This window comes from Phascolarctos cinereus, unplaced genomic scaffold (assembly GCF_003287225.1).
Source record: "Phascolarctos cinereus isolate Bilbo 61053 unplaced genomic scaffold, phaCin_HiC Scaffold_726;HRSCAF=1367, whole genome shotgun sequence".
Lineage (NCBI taxonomy): Eukaryota > Metazoa > Chordata > Mammalia > Diprotodontia > Phascolarctidae > Phascolarctos > Phascolarctos cinereus.
In genome coordinates this window covers 24,856,715-24,862,782 of record NW_027556098.1, presented here as the reverse complement: position 1 = coordinate 24,862,782, position 6,068 = coordinate 24,856,715, and positions in this window count along the sequence as shown.

Sequence of the window (6,068 nt, the reverse complement as noted above, 5' to 3'; positions counted from 1 at the left end):
AAAGTTCTGACTTATATTTTATCACACAAGTAAGTGTGTGTTTGTTACAGAGCTGGCAGCAGATGTCTCTTCCATTTTTTTTTTACTCCAATAGATTACACTTTCAGTACCAGTATGAAAAAAAGATCCAGCAAAGAAATATAGGCAAACTGCTACAGAGGTCTCCTGAATTAAACAGTGTACCATTGCATGACGTGCTCCTGGATTTAATAACTGGAAAGTCATCAAGTGTGTCCACACTTCTGAAGCAGAACATAAAACCATCCTAGAGGATATCTCATCGGAGCCCTTCCTTCTGGGTGGATTTTACACTTGGCACTGCTGTCCTAGCCTCAGAGGAGCTGGCCTTCACCCCATGCAAAGCCTCCTGGTCACTCTTCAATGTAAGTTGTAATTGGGATCATCATATGATGATGTATCAGAAATTGTCTTCAAACTAGCAAGTGTTTTTAGAATTCTTGTTTCTCTTGGCTGATTGGGAAATACTTCTTCCAAGAAAAATATGTGTTCAACTACGATTACTGAGTGGAGGTGCCCTGATGTCACACCACCTCAGAGAAGCAGATCATCCAGCACTGTCTCTATGCTAGGAAGGGATCCCAGAAAATGTGGGCTAGAGAAAGATGGCCTCTACAACATTGGTAAGAAGCTTGGAATAGCTAGCATGGGCTGAAGGGTGGCTGAAGAGCATGGGGAGGAGAGAAGCTTGTCTTTCCAACTTCTTGGTGGTTTCTTCCAGCTGCTGAAGTATATAGTCATTAAGAGCCCTTCCAAAAGGAATAAAAATGCAGTCTGCTTTCCAGCCTTAGAAAGAGCCTTCTTTGAGCATTTGGCGGTAATGGTATAAGAAAATCATATTAAATAAAAAACTAAATCTAACTGATTCGAAGAATAAGAAACTGGTGATTAGTCTCCGTATCTGGAGTGCCAGATCAATTCTGGGTTGAAGTAAAGCTGGAAGGGTGTGATTGATTCCAGTTGCTAGAGGGAAGAAGAGATGAACCATCAGGTGGGCTCCCCCACTCCACCAGCCTCCTTCAGTTTTTAAAAACATTATTCTGGGAAGGACTCCATAGAATTTCACTTGACTCTGCAGAGTCAATGATACAAAAAAGTTTTGAAGTTAGGTGGAACAGTGGATAGAGTACTGTTTCTGGAGTCAGGAAGACCTGAATTAAAATTTGGTTTCCGACTTATGTGACTCCCAACAAGACCTTTAATCTGTCTACCTCAGTTTCCTCATCTGTAAAATGGAAATAATAATAGCGGCTAACTTTTAGTGTTGTTGTGAGGATCAAATGAGATTATATTTATAAAGCTCTTAGCATAGTGCCTTGTACATAAGCAGGAGATAATAAACGCTAGCTATTGTACATATATATGTGAAAAAAATACATGTATATGCATTAACTATTAATTATTATTTTTAGGAATCTCTGGACTAAATAATCAGCAGAGTCCCGTCTAGCTCTAAATTTATGATCCTAACTAGAACTCTCTGAAAACAGGTTGAACTGCCTCAGGGAGCTGGGAGTTCTGTTCCTGGAGGTCTCTAGCCAAGAAAGTAGAGAATCAAGGATGTTCACTTACTTGGTTGTTGGTGGCTGTCCTTCATGCTCAAAGAGGACCAAAATGACATCACTGCATTGGGGTCAAGGTACAGTGTGTCTGATCAGACCAATACAAACTTAGAAGACTCTACTATGGGTTGGGCACAAATAATTCATAGGAACATTTGAGAGGGAGATGTCTCTAAATTTGTACATCTCTCATTTCTTTTGAGTTACTGCAATTCTGCCTTGCTCACAAAGCATAGTGTCTTCTTCAATGTGGGCATGCCATGCTGGGTGGTCCTATACCAGAGTCTCCCATGTCTTACAATGAATTTCAAAGTTCTTCAGAGAGACCTTGAGAGTATTCACTTATTATAGATGTCATGGAAGAGGTCCACATTTCACTACATCTTTGAGATTTTTCCAATATTTCAACGATCAGTCTGAAGCTAACATCTCAGAGGCTATGCCACTGACTAAAAACTCTGGACCTCCCAAACAATAGTATTACATTTGATAACTGGTAAAATTAGTTGCCTAGTAAAGGAACAAGATGAAGGCAGGAAATGACATGCTCACCACCACTCTCACTTCCTCAATCTCATCCCTCCCCACTAACCTCCTAAGAAGAAATACACACACACACACACACACACACACACATACACACACACACACACACACACATTTCAAGTATTACATCTCCTTCAAAATGTTGGGAAATTTGGACTTGTGTGAAGTTGTGTCACATGACTAAAATACTTTAATGATACTTTAAAGGTTGACATTAATTAATTAAAATGTAAATAATTGCCAACTTTAGTCATTTATACTGATGTTTAATAAAACATCAAGAAAAAGAAAAGCAGTGTTACTAAGATATCCATATTACCCAACAGCTGGGGAAAAATGTCCCAGAAAATGGAATAGAGAAAGTTTTCCTGTTTGGTTTGCAAAATGTTTCCTAGGAAGAGAAATACAGTTATATTATCTTAGTGAAAAACTATTAATCTCTGGTAAAGAACCATACCTGGTAAAGTTGAAGATTTTGAAGATAATCAAATGGAAGATACTGATTTCTAAAAGAGGTCAAATCTTAGAGACTTCATTAATTTAGACTAGCAATGTGGCTTTCATAGTTTTTATTTTTATTTATGTTCTACTTTCATTAAAGGCCCTTATAATTATTAAGTAAAACTCTTAGCTATTAAACCTTCAATAATCAATTTCACACCTCAATAGATAGCATCTAAAGTTATGAACAGTTCTTTTTTTTTTTTAAGGTTTTGTTTTCCTTTTTGGTGAGGCAATTTGGGTTAAGTGACTTGTCTAGGGTCACACAGCTAGTGTCAAGTGTCTGAGGCCAGATTTGAACTCAAGTCCTCCTGACTCCAGGGCTGCCACCTAACTACCCCTTATGGACAGTTCTTTTTAAGAGTATTTTTTATTCTGAACTTAACAAACACCAAATAAAATTAGTATTTTCATATACAAAAAAGAAGATTTTACATGCAATTATGAATTTCTACTATATATAGGTTTCTTTTCCTTTTAAGTACTTAATAAATTTAACATGTTATTTTAAAAACTGTCCTGCTTATAAATGCTTCCTTCTGGTCTCCTTCAAATGGTTCTTGGATGAAGAAATAGAAATTATCAGTAACTACACAAAAAACTGTTCAAATTCTCTAACAGAGAAATGTGAATTAAAACAACTATGAGAAAGCAACTTTCATCTGTTAAACTGGCAAAGCGAGTATGAAGAGGAGGAGCTTAAGAAAGGTTTTGTTCTGGGATCAAACATATCTCCCTAGGGAATGTACAAACATTCTAATTCACACCACCTTTGCAACTTTGCGCTGGCAGTGAATAATTCTTTCTGTTGGGTGGAGAGCAAATACCTTTCCTAGGCATCATCTTTTCAAGGGAGCTATGTGGCTTCATAAGAGGAATATGCCATATGATGTTGCTCCAACTCATGTTTTTTCAAAATTTTGCTGTATTTTTTGCTAAACTCTGCTTTATGTGATAGAGTTTCCATGCAACATCATTGTCCTTTGGTCTATTAGCCAAGACCAAGCCAGCATTATCTAAAGCTACCCACACTGGCCAGATCCCACATGCCCCACTTACATACATTCTCCATGTCAGGGCTCTGCATCTGCCAGTGTCCTTAAGTATAGACATTCCAACAATAATAAATAGGGAAAAACTCAGAAAGTATTGTCAAAACTGCAATTGTCAGTGACTTCATAATGCAGAGTCTTCCCTGCTGCTGCTGCTGTTTCTCCACCCTATAATCCAGATCATGGGACACCAAGCCACCTGCGCATAAAAGTACACCAGCGCTCTGTCCTGGTTCCCCTTCTCTCTCTGCATTTTCTCTAATGGTTATTTTTGTCAGCTCTGTGGATTCAATTCTCTTCTCTTTGTTGATTACTCTTAAATCTAGATATCCAGTTCTCATTTTCTTCTAAGTTCTAGTATCTCTTATTTATCTGTATATTTGACATCTCCACTTGAATGTTCCTGAAATATCTGATATTCAAAATATCCAAAAAATAATGCACCCTCCAATTCACATTCTGAACTCCTCTATTTCTACTGAAGATATCACCAATCCCATTGTCACCATTTTCCCCATCATTCAGATTGACAATCTAGAAGTTTTCCTTGACTCTTCACTTTTACCTCACATATCATTAATTGCCAAATCTTATTACTTTCTATTGCTATAATATCTGTCCCAGATGACCTTTCTCTTTATTCACACATCAATCATACTAGTTTAAGCACTTACCGGCACTAGCTTAAAATATCACAATGGCCTCCTAGTTGGTCTCCCTATCTTAAAACTCCCTCCACTCTAATGTATCCTTCACAAAGCCACAAAAAAATTTTCCCGAAGTTTCCTGAAACTGTATAATTACACCTCACCCCCATCCCCCATTCAATAATCCCTAGTAATTCCCTATTACTTCTAAGTTAAAAAATAAACTTCTCTGTTGGAAAGAGAGAAATCTGTAATGAGCTTGAAATGCATCCTGCCTTCCCAGTCTCATTTCACATTTCTCCCTTCCACACACTCTAAAGTTAAACCAAACTGATTTTCTTGCCATGACACACACCATTTCCTATCTCTAAGCTTCTGCATTGGCTTTTCCCCATGTATAGAATGTTTGCCTCTCTCTTTAACTTCACCTTTTGAAACTCCCTATTTCTTTCAAGATTTTGCATTATACTTTTCTTGGTCCCTCCTGATGCTAGCACATTCCTTGCTAAAATTATGTTTTATCTGTTTTGTATGTGTTTTGTATTTTTCTATGTACAAATATGTTATCTCCAGGAGTGCGCTGGTAATTACGCTCTTTTAGGTTTAATTTGAATTAATATTTTCTTCATGACTTTCTGAAGTCTAGACAATCAACAAACAATAAATCAAGACTTGATTTATTGCATTTGTTCCAAGGTGCAAAGGCTGACTCTGAAAATTTAATAATTGACTCCTGGTCTGGTTTAAGCTGGCTCCAGCACACCCTGAAATCTAGGGCCCTATCATACCACGGCTTCCCTTCCAAAACAGGATCTAAGTGAAGACTTGTATAAAAAATTTTCATTCATCAATTTATGTAAGAAAACAATGAATTGGACCCTGGATGCATCCCACAGCAATAATTTAACAAATAATTATTAAGCAGCTAATATGTACAAAGCACTGGGCTATGTAATGGGGATACAAAGATAAATGAAACATGGCCCCTGAACTCAAAGAGCTTACAATCAATAAGCAAGCATTTATTAAGCACCTACTATGTTCCAGGCTTTGCACTAAGAACGTAAGGACCAAAACACATCCCACCTCTCAAATAGTTCCTGCTCTCAAGAAGCTTACATCCTAGTAGAGGAGAAAATGGGTACATACATAGGGATATGCAAAATAAATACAAGATAATTACATACAAGCTATTTAGTGAGAGAGGGTAATACCAAGTGAAGACTTTTTGCTGAAGATTGTACTTGACCTAAATTTTGAAGAAAGTGAGGAATTCTATGAGACAGAGATGAGGATGAATTTCTGGAATGAAGGACAGCCGATGCAAAGGTACAGGGATGGAAGATGGCATTACTTATGTGAGAAATAAAGACCAGTAATGGGAATATAGCAGGTATTCAAATACCTGTAGCATACATTCTATCCTGTACGTCTTGTAAGAAAACGTAAAGTCTGACCAGATTCATGCTAACAGATGAAGCCAGGAGTCAGTATAAGGTATTGAAAAGCAACCAGATTTTGTTTAGCTTGGCAGTTCCATGGCATATTGGTAGAGAGTTGGTGTCCAATCGCTTGAGAAAAAAAACCCCTCTCCTTACATAAGTTCTACTTACACATTCTAAAGCTCTTTATCCCCTTCTCTCGCCTTCCCCTTACTTCCCTTTTCTGCCTGGTAATAATGTATCCTTTATATATTCTTGCCTCCAGAACTAGCTAGTACTAGTCAAGTCATTATTCCCTTA